A 17,707-nucleotide genomic window follows, 5' to 3' on the forward strand; every position below is an offset into this window, starting at 1 on the left:
TTGCTAGCTAGTGTGAACACACACACACACACCCCTGAAACCTTCACATGCAAAGTAGTCTGAGCATCCCCTAGTCATATCTGAACATCCCAAGTCTTAAATCTTGCAGCAGCTGAGCTGAACTTAAAGCTGCAAGGCTCAAGACAAATTCCATTGAGGGAGGCAGAATGAGACAAAGGCTGGGAAATCCCAGCAGGTCATCTTTCAATCTATCTTTCCCTCATGTTAAGGATAAGCTCCAATATTCCTGATATAGGATGGAAAAAAACTACACTGGAGCAAGCTGGGTCTTCATCTGAAACATGTCTTGAAATACCAAGGGAAAAACAAGGGGTAGGGTTGCTTTTATTTTGAAAGAGCCTCAGAAGTTGTACTGTTACAAAGGGACATGGCTGAACAGGTAGGAAACAGATTCCCCATGGTGAGTTCTCCTGATAGCTTCTGCAAGGATCATGGAGATGTCGATCACCTAGAAAGGGAAGAAAGGTTGCAGGTCAGTACCGTCTGTGTAAGGGTGGCTGGCCAACTTAGAGACACCACTGAGCCCTGCAAGAGCTCTGCTTCCTAGAACTGCCCCACCATGTAGTTGCCCTACATGTGCCTCCTACTCTTCCTAACGTCATCAACGTAACCACTTAGGAACAGAGTGCACATGCTAATGGAGAAAAACCTGACTCAGGATCATCAACAAGACAGTAGGCTGGCATTTTGAAATCCTTAATTATGGAAAGGGGGCCTGGCACTGTGGTATAGCAAGTAAAGCAGCCACCTGTGGAGTCGGCATCCCTCAGAGGAACCAGACAGAGTCCAGGCTTCTCCAAGTCCAATCCAGCTCCCTGCTTATGGTCTGGGAAAGCAGTGGAGGATGGCCCAAGTGCTTGTGCTCCTGCACATGGGAGACGTGGATCAGCCCAGCCCAGCTCCCACAACTGAAGCCATTTGGAGAGTAAATCAGTGGATGGATGGTCTCTCTCTGTAGAGATAAATTCCATCAAGGTTCTTTCAAAATAGAATAATTATTTTAAAAATGAGTGGAAATATTGTTTTAAGTTGAAAAAAAAAATCCTGAGGGGCCAGCATTGGGGCATGGAGAGGTAAGTCACCACCTTCAATGCTGGCATCCCATCCACTTGAGTCTTAGCTGCTCCACTTCTGATCTAGTTTCCTGCTGGTGTGTCCAGGAAAGCAGCAAGATGACCCAAATGCTTGGGCCCCTGTATCTGTGTGGGAAACTCAGATTAACCTCCTGCTTCAGCCTGGCCCAGACACAAAGACTATAGCAACAGGTGGAAATATGTAAATAAATCTTCAACCAAACTCCTTCTGAATGACAACAGTCCTTCAACTATATAGAACTATAGCTTAGGAAAGCTAATGGTGTACTGTACACGTGGAAGGCCATATTGTTTTACTGCAAAGACAATCAGACTGTAATACCTAATACCTGCTTAGGGAAGCATTTACATTTAAAAATATTGGGTCCAGGATGTTAAATGTCTTCGATGAAGCAAAAGAATCTACTCTTGAACAAGAACTGTAAATCTAGGAATACTTTGAAAAACACTAAACTCATAAGTGGTATACAACTGGTTCATCTAAAGGTTCCCATTATGCCTAGGACAGACGAGAAGTGAGTGTGAGGCTCACTTGCAGAGCCTGTTCAATAGAGAAGCTGCCAGCCTAGGAGATAATGAGGTTTAGTAATTGTCATTTTAAAACAGGTTTTTTTTTTTTTAAATAATTTTTAGATCACAGGTCCAGATGGCAGACTAACGTGTTCCCCCAAAACCAAAGATGGCAATCTTGAGAGTGCAGACACTGAATGCATGGAATACAAGCACCTTTTCCCTGCTCCATGAAGGCCTGCTCTGCCACTCTCCTACTTACCTGGATCTTGGAGCACTGCTTCATCTTGTCCTCCTGAGGTATGGTGTTGGTGACGACCACCGCTTCAAAGCACGCATTATTGATGCGAGCAATGGCTGGTCCCAAAAAGATTCTGTGTGTTAAGATGGCATAAACTCTGGTGGCTCCAGCCGAGAGAAGTCTAGAAGAGAGTTGATTCGGATTAATCTTGTCAGAGGAGAATGTGAGCAAGGGAGGAAGGATGTGTAAGTCTGGGTGGGCTGCCATCAGAAATGATCACTGCCCAGGTGACTTTAATCACGATGCATTTCTCACAGTTCTGGAAGTTGGAATGCTAAAGACAGGGTGCAAAGTACGTTCCACTCTGAGGCCTCATCTCTTGGTTTATAGATACTGCGTGCTATGTTGCTGTGTCCACATAGGAGCACTTCTTGTACGCATACGTGGGGGGAGTACTGTCCAGTGTTTTTGTTATATGGCCACAGAATTTACCATGATGCAGTAAAGCCACAGCTTTGGAAGCCACAGCTTCAGAAGATATGCTCTGATGATATGGAAAGAGGAAACTTTTCCAAGCCAGAGACCATTCAAGCAACCTAAATTTCTTTTCACATTTGTTAGCAGGGAGCTGGATTGGAAACGAAGCAGCCAGGACACAAAACAGCTGTCCATATAGGATGCCAGCCCCACAGATTGAGAATTAGCGTGCTGTGCCACCATGCTGGCCCCAGGGTTCCTGTCATTCTTATGGGAGACCTGGATGGAGGTGCAGGATGGCTCCTGTGGAACAACACACTTCATTTCCCATCCAGCTCTCTTCTATGGCCTGGGAAAGCAGTGCAGGACAGCCCAAGTGCTTGGGTTCACCCACGTGCTGCACCTGTGGGAGACCTGGAAGAAGCTCTTGGTTCCTGGCTTCAGGTCAGCTCTGCTCCAACCATTGAGGCCATTTGGGGAGTGAACCAGCAGATGGAAGATCTCTCCATCTCTGTTCTCTGTAAATCTACCTTTCCAAAGAAAATAAATAAATCTTTAAAACTACAATAACTATTGTTACAATATAAGGGAAAACAGTAGAGAATAAGAGGGTAGGGGAGGTGGAAGGAGAAATCCCTAAAGCTAAGGAATTCTATCATGAAAAACAACTTGAAAATAAATAAGGTCAAATATAATGAACTTTAATGTACAGAAAATATGTATAGTGCTTTTAATTTTTTTTTTGCATCAAAATACTTATCTTCCATTTTCATGAACTCTTTAAGTACTGCATTTATTTCTGTTCAGAGCTGTGGAGTTTTATGATAACTTGTTAAAATAAGCTATCAAAAGCAAACAAGGTTGGGACTGATGCTGTGACACTGTAGGCTAAGCCTCCACTTATGGTGCCAGCACCCCAAATGGGGTACCAGTTCATGTCCTGGCTGCAACACTTATAATCCCACTCCTTACTTTGTGGCCTGGGAAAGCAACACAGACTGGCTCAAGTCCTTAGGTCCCTGCACACATGTGGGAGACCTGGAAGAAATTCCAGGCTCCTAGCTTTGGATTGGCTCAACTCTGGCCATTGTAAACATTTGGGGAGTGAACCAGCACATGGAAAATCTTTCTGTATCTCCTTCTCTCTGTAAATCCATCTTTCAAAAAAAAATTTTTTTTTAAATCAGTCACGGCAATGATTCTTGAGCAAAGTCTCTTGCTTTGTCTTTCAAATAAAACTAAAAAAACAGTCAAAATGGTAAATTTTGTTATATAATCTAGGTAAGTAATATTTCAACAGAAGAAAGAGAGCTCAATATTTATTTCACAAGTTAAGCAAAGAGTGATTCCTTCAGAAAGAACTGGCCAGCTGACGGTGTCCAGGCAGCATCTTTCACTTCTAGCCATCAGTCCCATCACTATGCACTCATTTGTCAGCTGCATGACAGATGGTGCCACACGTGTCAGCCATTTCATCTACCAGGATGGCCACCCGATCCTTCACGTCTCCCACGAGCACCATGCGATCTACCTCGTTGGCCTTCTTTCGCTCTTTGTGAATCAAGGCAAAATCGACATTCAACCGGTCTGCAATGGAGGTCACTCTGTAAAACAAGGGAAGTCCAGTTTCAATGTATGTCAGGGCAGGTGCAAGGGAGGTGTTCTAGTGCTCCAGAGCACACTCAGGCAACCACAGCTCACAAAACCCTATTGAATATGTTCTGCAGGCTCTGACAGAGAGGAGCTGGAGGCCTCCCAGTGAAGCAATGATAAGGAGGCAGAAATGTTAATTATTCTGAGTTGTTCAGTACCTGCTGCATAATACCTTGTCACACTCTACCCCATAAATGAAGGACAGTTGCTAATGGAATTGCAGGAAGTCCCATGAGGGCCAACTCGGGACCAGGGCTATGGTGAGAAGTGTAGCAATAGGGAAATAATGGTCAGTATGTTTTAATTCCCATGGCCATGGCATCCCCTAATGTTGGTGGCAAAATCCCCACCAACAGCTAGTGGATTTGGATGCCACAAGGGAGGTCCTTCCATAATTCTTAGAAACATTTGTAACAATTAACTAGACCGAAGTATCTCCAAGTCAAAATACAACTTTCTACTCTTCTTATTCAAGACAAATGTGGCTGGGAAGTGGTGACCATGTGCCACCTAACACTGAAGCATAAATGCTTGCAGAATAAATGACAGTGGGCTGCCCTGGTGAATATGCAACCTCTAGGCTGAACTGTGGCTGAAGAAGCCACCTGAGTCTGGTTTTGAAATATAGCAGCGATCCAACCATGGCATTACGTCTTAGTTCCCTTGTGGCCACACAGTCCAGGTTTTATTCTGAATAGGGACAATATGTGACCCTAATAAGTTCTGATGTTTGTAACTTGACCAAAGTGAACCACAGATGCTACTCTGACTTACTCTCTGCTTAGGCACCTCACATAGTTACCAATCTGTTTGCAAGGGTTATTCATCCAAGGAAGATTATGGTCTCAGAAAAAAAAAAGTCTCAAATCATCTAAATGGTCAGAAAACTCAGAGATCAACAAAGCAGAAAAAGAACTAGGAAAGTAGCCCCTAATTCCGTGAGTGGAGAATTTCTTTCTTTCTTTTTTTGTTAATTGTATTGCATTATGTGGCACAGTGTTATAGGCACTGGGATTCCCCCAACCCCTCCTTCAACACTAAATACTAAATACTAAAATGAAAATAGACACAAGACAGCTGACTAGTAATCTATAGCCATTTTGAGGTGTATAGAACCTGGTTGAATATAAACCAAAATTAAAATGTCTATGAAGAAATCACAGGATGTAGTTAAGCACCTGCATTTTCCTATTAATATATTGGTTAATCAATACCATGTCAATCAATGCCATGATGTTGTATATTGTTATTGATGTTATGTTGGGGCTTTTAATTGATTGGGATGATCCTTTGCCGGCTTTACCTTCAGACTAGAGATGGTCTCACCAAGAAAACTTTGAACTAACTAGGATAATAAGACACTGAATTTCTGCTTGGTAAAAACTTCCAATGAAAGAACTTCAACTGAATTTGAACTGTGGTAATGCAGCAAGGTGGAGAAATCCACCATAGGAAGAGTGGAGAATTACTATCCCATAAATCACAGCTATTCCACCAAACCTTGCCAAGTCAGAAATGACAGTGACTCATTTGGCAAACACGCCACCACTGCAAGATAAGTAGAATGAAAAAAAAAAAATCATTAGGTGGCAATCATCTATTGAAGGCAGTTTTCCTGGATCCAGTTTTGTCAAGACAATCCTGCTGATTGAGAACATGACAATATATACATAATGGTCAGATCAAGTGAAGGCAAGCTTCACAACTTCCTGTTGTCAAGGGAACCTGTTTTTCAAGCTGTTTCTGGTACTGCTCACCAGGCCAAACAGCTGGCTGCAAAGAGGACGTGCTCACAGCTTCTCAGTCCAGCCGAGATACTGAAATCAAGAAGTCGTTTAAGTCACAACTTTTCTAGGTTGTGAATTAGCTTTTCCTAACCTGTGTTTTCCAGTTCTTCATTCTAGTTTCCCAAACAGAAGAACAAGTGTCATTACTATTGGCAATCTCCTAACACAGTCATGGGGCTTGGGATCTGCACCGTGGCAGTTACAGTGTAAGTGGAAATACTTGGTAAAGAGTTTGTATAAATTCTTGGCTTTTAATAAAGATCCAATACTTTAGGATTTTGCTTCTTGCTTAACAAAGATTAAACATGCAACCATTGCCATGGTAAGAGGTCTATCAAACTAATGTGATGTAATAGCAGGTGCCATTCATTAGAACCCCGAATTTTCTATTCTTCCTAGTGGGTTGAGAACCATTGCTAGTGAAGTTACTAATCCTACTGACGGTTAAGCTCACAACACCATGTTCCCTTAGGGCCCCTTTTTGGCCTTGTCTTCCAAGAAGTGACTAAAGACAATGCAGGAGGAGTAAGTGAAGTGACATCCACTCCATGTCCAGCTCCTAATATACCCATTCTGAAGTACTGAAAAACTGCCAGTCAGAGGAAAACAAAACATCACTTTCTGACAATAACCACAATGGCTTACAACTAGAATGTTACCCCAAAAGGCTTGATCCTCAGAGTGGCTCTACTAAGAGAAGATGGAACATTTAGGACATGGAGCCTCGGGGGTGATCTGTAGGTCCCTGGAGACCTGTCCTGGGAAGTAGTTTTCACAAGAGGGTTGTTTGAAGTGTGGAGTTTCGCTCCATCCCTCCCCACTTCCTGGCTCACCAGGTAAGCCTGCCTGCCAGTGCGCATGTTCCCACCATGCAGTTAGTCATAGACTCTTCATCAAAGCCAAAATCTATACTGTATCATTCAGAGTTTGAACTTCAAAATGGTAGCTAAGCCACCTGTTTCTAAGCTGACTGATTTGGGTTGTTTGCCATGACTATGGGAAGCTGACCATCACACCCAACTGTCTAAAAGACTTCTTGTCCAACACATTGGGAAACATGCTCACACCCTCCCTACCTCTTAGCTCCACCGGCGTCCGGGGAGACAATTGTGCAGTTCCTCCAGTCGGAGATGTTCTCCTGGATCCACTTCAGGACAGCTGGCTCGGCATACAAATTGTCCACTGGGAAATCAAAGAAGCCCTGCAGGAGGAAGCTCCATCAGTCCTGCTTCATGTTGCTTCCTATTCTGTTTGTGCATCGTAACACGGGAGCAACATGCCCCCAAGAAGATCACATTGTGAAACTCAAGCAGGAAAGCATGCCCAGGATAAAGAAGATAAAAACAACACTTTGAAATCTCAGCTGAGACTCCAGTCAAGATCAGTGACACTAACCCATGACTCATCATAGGAGCATGAGCACACCCTGGTGGAGACCAACCGAATTCAGCTAGTGTCTGTCATGATCATCCAACTAACCTGCAGACTCGTAGGTTAATAAACAGTGCTCCATGACTCTGAATGTTGCTTAACCGTCAAGCCAGAGGTGTCAATGATATATATAAACTTAGTGGAAGTGATTCATAAGCAATGATCACAAAGAACAGCTAAAAGAATGTCTGTTATAATTCTGGGTAATATGTGGGCTGGTGCAGTGGTATAGTATCCTAAGCTTCCAGCTGCAGCACCAGCATCCCAGGTGGGTGCCAGGTTATGTCCAGGCTGCTTTCCTTCCCACTCAGCTCCCTGCCTATGGTCTGGGAAGGCAGCAGGAGATGGCTCAATCTCTTGGACCCCCTACACCCAGGTGGGAGTCTCAGAAAAAGCTACTGGTTCCTAGCTTCAGATGGGCTCAGCTCTGGCCATTTCAGCCATCTGGGGAGTGAACCCAGTGGACTGAACATCTCTGTCTTCTCTCTAACTCTGCCTTAAGTTTTTAAAATGTGTTCTTATTCTATGATATGTGTACAGTCTCCTGTTCTATATAATCACCGGATTGCCACAAATCTGACAATGATGACAAAAATCTCTTTTAAGTGTACAAAATAAAGGTTGTGTTTCATTTCTCTTACTACAAGTTTGTGGCTCTCAACTTAAGATGTTGGATATTTAAAAGGAATAAGAACAGCTTCCCAGGCCTGAGAACTCACCATTAAAGTACCAGATATTATACTATGAATTTAATGTCACTTCACATTCACAATAATGAAACAAATGTTCAGAGACATACCTGTCCAAGCCTTTAGTGTAAGTGCCAATATTACAGCTAGATCTGAACCCAAGCTCACGCTTAGCCCGTAGTGCCAGACTAGTTCCCTCTCATCACCCCAAATACCTACGATCACAAAATGTGCTTAAGGAGAACACATTTAAAATGTCATTGAGTATCTAGTTTCTTGGGCTGCACTTGGGCAGTTGTTGCCTTCTCTGTAGGCTTCAGAACTGTCAGTCCTCTCCCCCAACTACTGCAACCCCCAGTACTTAACTTCCACTGATACCTGAATTTGAGAAGCATGTAGATCCATGGTGATGATGTGATCAGCACCTGCCATGGACAGCATGTTTGCAACAAGCTTGGCTGTGATGGGAGCCCGGCTCTAGAGAGGGAAGGAAATGGAAGAAAACCGGAAATCCTAAAATGAATTCATTTGCTTAAGAAACACTTACTATGCACTTATTACTATGAAGAGCAGATATGACCACTGGCTTCAAATAGATCACAATCTAAAAGTAGCACTGTTGCTGCATCTTGAGTTAAATCTACGCCTGTAATGCCAGCACTCTATATGGGCACTGCTCTAAATCTTGGCTGTTCCGTTTCTAACCCAGCTCCCCATTAACGTGCTTGGAAAAGCAGTGAAATGTGGCCCACGTATTTAGGTCCCTGCACTCAGTTTGGGAGGCCTGGAAGAAGTGCCTGGCTCCTGGCTTCAGATTGGTCCAGCCCAGCTACAGCAGCCACTTGGGAAATGAGAGCCAGCAGATGGAAAACTATGTCTTTCTCTTTCTCTCTCGAACTCTGCCTTTCAAATGAATATATACATTTTTCTAATAAAAATATCTTGAACAAAATGAAATGAACATTACCGTCTTGATGCAGAATCCACACTTCAATAAATAAAACTAGTTAACGCATTTTCAGTCTACTCAAGTGCTTCCAAAGCTTATTCCAAGTAGGCAGACTTCAAATGTTTTGCTGTTTTGTTTTGTTTAATACTTTTCTTAAAATCTCCAGGAGAGCTGGCATCATGGCACAGAAGGCTTGGTTAAGTCATCACTTGCAACACTGGCATCCAATATCAGAACTCCAGTTTCAATCCTGGCTATTCAGCCTCTGATCCATCTCCCTGCTAATGTGATTGGGAAAGTAGTGGAAGATGGCTCAAGTACGTGGGCCTTGCTATCCATGTTGGAAACTTGGATGGAGTTGCCAGCTCCTGGCTTCAGCTTGGCCCTGACTAACGCAGCTATTGGGGAGTGAACAAGCACATGAAAGACCTCTTTGTCTCTCTGAATTCCACTGTCACTGCACCTTTAAAATAACTATATTCTTTTTTAAACAAAATCTCATTGAACCCAGATTCTCAAATCTGTACACTATTTCTAACATGCCAGAGCCTGAACATTCATTTCAGGGGGAGGCATTGGGCACAGCAGCTTAAGTTGCAACTTGCAAATCTGCATCCCACATCACAGCACCTAGGCTTAAGGCCCAGCCAGGCAGATTTCTACCCCATTCCTATCAATGCACATCCAAGGAGGCAGCCTCAACTGGGAGACCCAGATGGAGTTCTGAGCTCTCGGCTTTGACCAGGTCTGGCCTGGATTCTGTCGATATTTGAGGAAAAGGCAGCAGATAGAATATATGTGGCTAAACAGCCCCAAATGACCAAAATTGTTGCCACCTTAAGCTACAGACAGGATCAGGATGGAGTTCCTGGCTCCTGGCTTCAGCTGGTTCAACCCTGTTTTTTGGTGGGCATTTGATCAGTGAACCAGCAACTGGAAGATCTTTTTCTCTGTCTTCCAAATAAATCCTACCACCCGCTCAAAATGTCAGGGAAATAATTTAAAATTATGTATGTGTGACTTGAATAACAAATCACTACAGTGTGGCTTGAATATAAACCTACAATGTCTACTACTTTGACGATAAGATCATATCTAAGACAGCATTGTTTTAAAGTACCCTGCAGATAGTATCTGATAGATAAGGATTTTTAGGGAGGTGGGGGAAGTTCAGCAATTGTTTCTGCATTCCTTGCTTAAAAGGGGGGTGGGGGTGGGAAAGGAAGGGCTCTGCAATAGCCTAGTGGCTAAACCTTGGCCTTGCTTGCATTGTAATCCCATGTTTACACCAGTTCATATCCTGGCTGCTTCAGCTCCTATAAAGTTCCCTGCTTGTGGCCTGAGAAAGCAGTAGAATATCCCCCAAAATCATTGGACCCTGCACCCACATGGGGACCTGGAAGAAACTCCCGGCTCCTGTCTTCAGATTGGCTCAGCCCTGGCTGTTGTAGCCACTTGGGGAGTGAACCAGCACACGACAGATCTGTCCCTTTTGCTCTCTGCAAATCTGCCTTTCCAATCAAAATTAACCAAAACAAAACATAAAAAGATAAGATTCTGTTGCTGGTGTTATGGCAGTGAGTTAAGCAGCCATCTGGGATACCAGTATCCCATATGAGCAACAGTTTGAGTTTTGGCTGTTCCACTTCCAGTTCAGCTCCCTGCTAAAGCCTCTGAGAAAGTAGCAGAACATGTGCCCTGTCACTCAATGGGAGACCCAGGTGGAGTTCCTGGCTCTTGGCTTTGTCCTAGCTCACCCTCTGGCTGCTTGGACATGTGGCAAGTGAACCAGTAAATGGAAGATCTCTTTCCTCTCTCTCTCTCACTGCCTTTCAAATAAACAGATAAATCCTAAAAGATTCCTTGACTACCTTATCCTTCTTATCCTGCAGCGCGTAAGGGAAGCAGGGGATGACTGCAGTCAACCGCCTGGCCGAGGCAATCTTGCAGGTGTGGATCATGATCAGAAGCTCCATCAGATTGTTGTTGACTTGACCGCAACCACTCTGCACAATGTAAACATCCTCTCCACAGACACTTTCGCCTATCTCCACGCTGCAATGGACAAAGGACAACATTGGGACAAGATCTGAAGCACACGGTAAAGTCTCTGCAGCATGGTTTCCTCACGCACAAGCAGTAAGTGATTTACAGCATCTGATCCCCGCAGACTTCAGAAAATCCTGTGGAAGGAGCTCCTATACTGGAAGCCTGTTCATGTTTGACTTCCACGTCAGTGCCTTAGACAACACATTACTGTCTACACATAACGTGATGTGAAGATGATTTGGTACTGTTAGTGTGAGGTGCGTACAAATAGTGCACTGCAATATCACTAATGGGTGCACATCATCAAACAGATATGCCCAATGTGAATGTAAATGTGACACACTACCTGTGACAGTTACACAATCCATACCTAACTAAAGCGGATATCATAAGGCATGAATCACCACTCTTCTATGATGATGTTTTCTGTTTGTAACAGCACCATCTCTAGGATGTTGGCTCCTGGCTTCTGATTGGCTCAGTTCAGCTTGGACTGTTGTGGCCGTTTGAGGAGTGAACCAGTGGGTTAAAGATCTTTCTTCCTACCTCTCTCCATTAATCTGATCTGCCTTTTCAATAAAAATAACTAGGAAAATATCTATGCATATATACATGTCATAAAATATGCTTTATGCATGCACATATGTACATATGTATGTATTCATATAAGTAAGACATAGAGACAAAGAGATTTCCCATTGGTTGGTTCACTCGCAAAATCCGCACAACATCCATGGCTGGGCCACACCAAAGCCAGGACCTTGGAACCCCATCCAGTCCTCCTGGGATGCTGATGCTAGGGAATTAACCATTTCAACCACTGTCTGAGGCTCTGCATCAGTAGGAAGCTAGAATTGGAAGCTGGGGCTCAGCACCAAACCCAGGCACTCCAATGTTGTGTCCACATCTGCTGGGGTCCATGCAGTGGGTGTGGATGACACAAAGGTGTGTAGAGAACTGCTCCCCTGCTGGCAAGGCCTCGAGGAGCTTCCTGATACAAGGCAAGGCCTGATGGATGTCTCTCCAACCACCTCAAGGCAGTTTCACCCCGCTTTGCATGAACACCTGACCACACTGCTGAGAATTCTGCAATCTGTTGAGGCATTGTCGTTTGCCCCTGAGAGCTGGTTTTTACAAACAATGTGATCTTTGTTTGTTGTTGCTAATAACGTCTAATAATTCATGATGTTTTGACTGTCCCCAGTGACCATATGGCTGGAGGAGTTTGAGGTAAAACACACTTTTAGATTAATCTAGGGTTGTTTAGCCCATGGGTGTAGTGGTAATCTAGGTTTAGGGTTTTTTCTTGATCTTTAGGTTTTACCTTCTGTGTTGAATTTCCCCTTTTAACTGATTTAAGATTAAGTTGTAGAATGAGGATTGTAGTACGAATGTTACTGAATAATATTTGCTGTCTATTGAGAACTTCCTGACCACAAGGTCAGGAAGGATAACATCCTGCTTTAAGGTGAAGCAACCGGCAGATTTATCTTTTTAAACACCCACTTGGTACACCCCAGGCCCCAGGCTCTGACCCCAGACCCCGGGTGTGTGGGTGCACCCCAGGCCCCGGGCTCTGCACCCCAGGCCCCGGGTGTGTGGGTGCACCCCAGACCCCGGCAGCTCTGACCCCAGACCCCGGGCGTGTGGGTGCACCCCAGGCCCGGACTCTGCACCCCAGACCCCGGCAGCTCAGCCACCCCATAAAAAGTCTGTGAAAATCTGTGCGAGAGTTTGTGACTGCTTCTGTATAAATACAGGACACAGCTTTCTTGCATGGTCCATTATGACCATGACATTAGAGTGGTCCATTTTCTCTCTTTACGCCGACTCCACACACCCTTCTCGAGCTCCAAACTCGGCTTCAGCTGGCCTCTGGCACACATCCACCCTCTCTTCTCCTACATCTTTTTCTTTTTAAAATCTTCATCAATTCTATGTAGTCTTTTGTAGAAAACATAGAACCATCCAAAAACCAGACAAAAGGAATAGGACAGAAAAATAGAGGCATAGGAGAAGAAAATGTGGACATGGGGTTACAACAGAATAACAGGAAAGACACTGTAGTGAAGGGCCTTTTAGCTTCACTGCACCTATGTCACCATGCTGATTGCTACAGCACACTGTAGTTTTGCAGGAAGCTACACTTTGGAAAAAACTATAGTTAGAAACTCGGTGGAAACTGGATGATAGATACACTGGATCTCTGTATTTTTTCTTACAATTGTATGAAAATCCACAATTATCTCAAAATGCCATTTTTTTAAAGTTTTATTTATTTTTATCAGAAAGGTGGATATACAGAGAGGAGGAGAAACAAAGAGAAAATCTTCTGTGCAACTGATGGTACATGCCTATTCAAAGCCAGGAGCCAGGAATCTCCTGCAGGTCTCCCACACGGGTGCAGGGTCCCAAAGTATTGGGCGATCCTGGACTGCTTTCCCAAGCCACAAGCAGGGAACTGGATGGGAAGTGGGGCTGCCAGGATTAGAACTGGCACACATATGGGAACCCAGTGCGTGCAAGGCAAGAACCTTAACCACTACGCTATCACACCGGGTCCTCAAAATGCAATTTTAACAAAAAGTGGATAATTATACCTTGGGTATACTTGAGTAAACCATGATCTCATCCCTCAGGGAAAGCTGAGCTCAAAACTGTATCTGTAGGGCCTGGTGGCATGGCCTAACAGCTAAAGTCCTTGCCTTGAATGCACCAGGATCTCATATGGGCACCAGTTCTAATCCCGGCTGCTCCACTTCCCATCCAGCTCCCTGCTTGTGGCTTGGGAAAGCAGCCGAGGATGGCCCAAAGCCTTGGGACCCTGCATCCATGTGGGAGACCTGGAAGAAGTTCCTGGATCCTGGCTTCGGATCGGCATAGCACTGGCCGTTGTGGTCACTTGGGGAGTGAATCATCAGACGGAAGATCTTACTCTCTGTCTCTCCTCCTCTCTGTATATCTGACTTTCCAGTAAAAGTTAAAAATAAATATTTCAAAACAAAAGTATCCGTAAAAACAAAATGACTTCTATGGTTAGTTCAGAGAACCTTGGCCGGCCGTAATGCTGTCTGTAAAGCAATGTAGCCCTGGGAGGGAATCTGGAGAACTCTCATTTTAATAGTCAATTTGAGAAATAACTCATCAAGAGAGTTTTTCTCCCTAGCATTGCATGAAAACCACACCCCCTCCCGGTCCCCCCTTCCCACTTCACAGCCTCTGCACTCTGCCTACTGCCTGGAATGCTCTCCCTGCTACCTCCCCACCCCCATTCACAGCTCCAGTGAAACCACCTTCCCTATGTCCTCAATGATGACTTTCCATAGGATCTATAAAATTAAAAGTCACTTAATGGGTCAGCCAGCTGAAGTGTATGGGCTATTTTTTGGATGACTTAAATCAGACTGCACCACATGTACCAGACAGGAAAAATTTTGAAAATATGGCTATTTATCTGGTGTTGATGGATCACTATTTATTTTTAAGACACAAAAATGGTTTTGTGGTTACTGATGTGCATATATATATATATATGATTAATGCTTCCTTGAAAATAATTTGATTTTATGTATTTATGTATGTGAGATAAGGGGAAATAAGTGGAACAAGGTTAGCCATTAATTATAAGTCATTAGTTATTAAATTGATAACTGCCAAAGTACGTGGGTAGGATTGGTCACAGTAGAACTTTCTCTAATCTGTCTGTTTGAAATGCTCTGTTATAAAAAACTAAATCAGTTGCCCCATCTAGCTTTCTCATTCTGCTTATTCCTTTCAGAATATTTACAATTAATTTGTCATTTATTTATATATACATATAGATATGGATTTATCTATAGATTTAGATCTAGATAAACCTAGACAGACAACATATATCAGTATGTATAGCTTGATCTAAATAGATCTAGATATATGTATGTATAGATATTTATATAACCTTTCTCCATCATTAGAATGCAAACACCATGAAGGTAAAGACCAGAGCTGAGTTGGCGCAGGCACTGTTGGTGTTGTAGGATACCCCGTGCTTTTCAGTGTGCAAGTGTAACTCTTAGCTACTCTGTTTCCAGTTCAGCTTCCTGCTAATACACACCCCTGCGAGGCAGGAGATGATGCCAAGTCCTCAGGCCTTTTACTCTCCATGCAGGAGGTCTGAGATGGAATTCCTGATTCTTGGCTTCAATCTGGTTTAACTCCACTTATCATGGCATTTGGGAAGTGAACCATGACATGGAAATCCCTCTCTTTTTCTGCCTTTCAAATAACTTAACACTTTTGAAAAACATTTCATAAAAACAGAATGAATGGACGAATGCATTTAAGAATGAACAAATACGTTCAGGATTAGGTCACCTCTGGCATTTATTCACTTTAGAGAACATAACATCGCTCTAAGCTTGCTACGTGAAAGCTCAGAAAACTGACTTTTCTTCCTTTGAAAAATAACTCACTTTTGGTTCCACACTAGAGGCATGGGGGAAGCACATGGTTTTTTTTCAAGGTCTTGGGACTGATGTTATGGCCTATTAGGCTAAGCCTCAGCTTGCAGTGCCAACATCCTATATAGGCCCTGATTCGAGACCCAGCTGCTACTTCTGAATTAGTGCCTTGCTGTTGATACACCTGGGACAGCAGTGGAAGTTTGCCCAAGGACTTGGGCCCCTGCACAACATGGGAAACCTAGAACATGCTTCAGGCTCCTAGCTTCAGCCTGGCCCAGCCCTGGTCAATACAGCCATTTGCGCAGTAAACGAACATATTGATTCTGTGTCTCACCTCTTCCTTGTAATTGGCTTTCAAATAATAAATAAATAAATAAAATAAAAGCAAAAGCCGGAGCAGTGATTCAATTGGTTAATCCTCTACCTGCAAGAACCAGCATCCTATATGAAAACCACTTGGTGTCCTGGATGCTCTACTTCCCATCTAGCTCCCTGCTTGTGGCCTGGGAAAGCAGCCGAGGATGGCCCAAAGCCTTGGGACCCTGCATCCATGTGGGAGACTTGGAGGAAGCTCCTGGATCCTGGCTTCAGATTGGCTTAACTCTGGCTGTTGTGGCCACTTGGGGGACTGAACCAGTGGATGGAAGATCATTCTGTGTGTCTCCTATATGTGAATCTGCCTTTCCAATTAAAAAAGGCTTTTTAAAAAAATAGTAAAAGTTCTTGACAGATATGCTCATAACCTTTTCTAGGTAGAACAATGATGTGATGCGGTCCGTCTACCAGATGAGATAGTAATAAAGACTTCATGGCAGGATCCTTAAATACTGATACAGAGTAAGCTAAAAAATGACACAACAGGCTTGGTTGTTAAGCTTCCCATCCAGCTCCCCTTCTTACAGTCTGAAAAAGCAGTGGAGGATGGCTCAAAGCCTTGAAATGATAGGTAACCAAATGATCTCCGAGATGGTGGGGTTGGCAGGTAGTACGTGGAAGCAAGGGAGAAAAATCGTACTGGCAAGACAATGCAAACTAAAATCAGGTCTTCCACTTCATCTGTCCTTAACCATCTTAACACATTAAATTGTGTCCAAGTTACGCCAGGTAATGGTAGGATGAGTAGATGGATCAGGAATAGACTGCTGCTAAGAAGCACGCTTAGCTTTTGTATTAGATGTAGAACTTGCTGCAAGGAGGAACGGCAAAGATCTGATTCCATAACTAGAGTTCCCTAAGACAGCAGCTACCAAGGATACAGATCTGATCAATTAGATTTCGCTTTAGTGTGGCTCTAGTTATCTGATAAATAATTCCAAAGACAAGAAAAGCCAACACTTAGCAATGTAAGGAAGTCCACAGTACAGTATTTGAGGGCACTCAACAGCTTAATGTCAGTTTCCCTTAAAAACAAGCCAGACTGAAATGATTGGGAATGGAACAAACAGATTCTTGCCACTGTAGAAAAAAGACCAGCAGGACTCAGAATGAGGTAAGTTCGATTCTTGGTGCATCTAGACCAAGTGCCTAAGTGAAAGGAAGCCAACAAGCCTGGTTGGCTCCACAAGGAAATCTACAGAGCCATGTGTCTGCGTTGCCAACGCTAAACCTCAGTCTATTCCCATGGATTTAGGAAGCCAGTATTCCGGCACTGGGGGGTTCTACTCTTTGCCATCTTACTCAGCATCTTTGCCTCGAGCTTCATCTTGACTCCACTCCACTCCACTGCACCGAGTGAATGAACAGGACCCTCCCGCGAGGGATGAAATAACGGAAACAAGCCACACAGCAGTCCGTTTCCTCTCCCCTCCAGTCTTTTGGAGCTCAGAAGAGGCCCCATCTCCCTACCCCGCCACCCCGGACAGGTGAAATACCAGCAGGACCCAACTTCGCCCTTACCAGGTCTCCTGATTGCTGAATTTCTTCGTTACCACCTTGCCTAGTTCCAGGCCCAGGCGGTCAACAATCTTCTGGGATAAGTCCTGGTGGGAGCTGCCACTGAAGATTATGATATTCAGCATCCTGGCCAAAGACCTGGGCACTCTTCGCTCAGCGATCCTTGCTGCTGTGGAGACACGCACTGGAGTCGGCCAGGAGACTCAATGGCAATTGCTTCGCCTTGCTACTCCACCACCCATGTTCCCGCCTGGCTGGGGAGGAGGGGCCCACAGGAAGATCCCCACCCTGCCCTCCCTGATTAGACAAGAGGAAGGCAGGGTGGAGCCTGTGTTGCCACTTCACCTCCTTCAGTTTCTCTCTGAATGGCTTATGGGGCGGGGCTGGCAGGCTGGGGAGTGTGAAGTCCTCTGACTGTTGATGGAGGGAGAGGTGTGGAGGGATGCTGCTGCTGATGCTTTTGCTTTTAGG

The 17,707-nt window shown here is 44.2% G+C and overlaps 1 pseudogene; it reads right to left on the reverse strand.

Annotated features, from left to right (window-relative positions):
• Positions 1–376: 376 nt before the first annotated feature.
• On the reverse strand, positions 377–17,361 carry LOC121154718 (annotated as a pseudogene).
• Between the last annotated feature and the right edge of the window lie 346 nt (positions 17,362–17,707).

Source organism: Ochotona curzoniae, unplaced genomic scaffold (assembly GCF_017591425.1).
Source record: "Ochotona curzoniae isolate NIBS_2020 unplaced genomic scaffold, NIBS_Ocur_1.0 contig_280, whole genome shotgun sequence".
NCBI classification, from domain to species: domain Eukaryota; kingdom Metazoa; phylum Chordata; class Mammalia; order Lagomorpha; family Ochotonidae; genus Ochotona; species Ochotona curzoniae.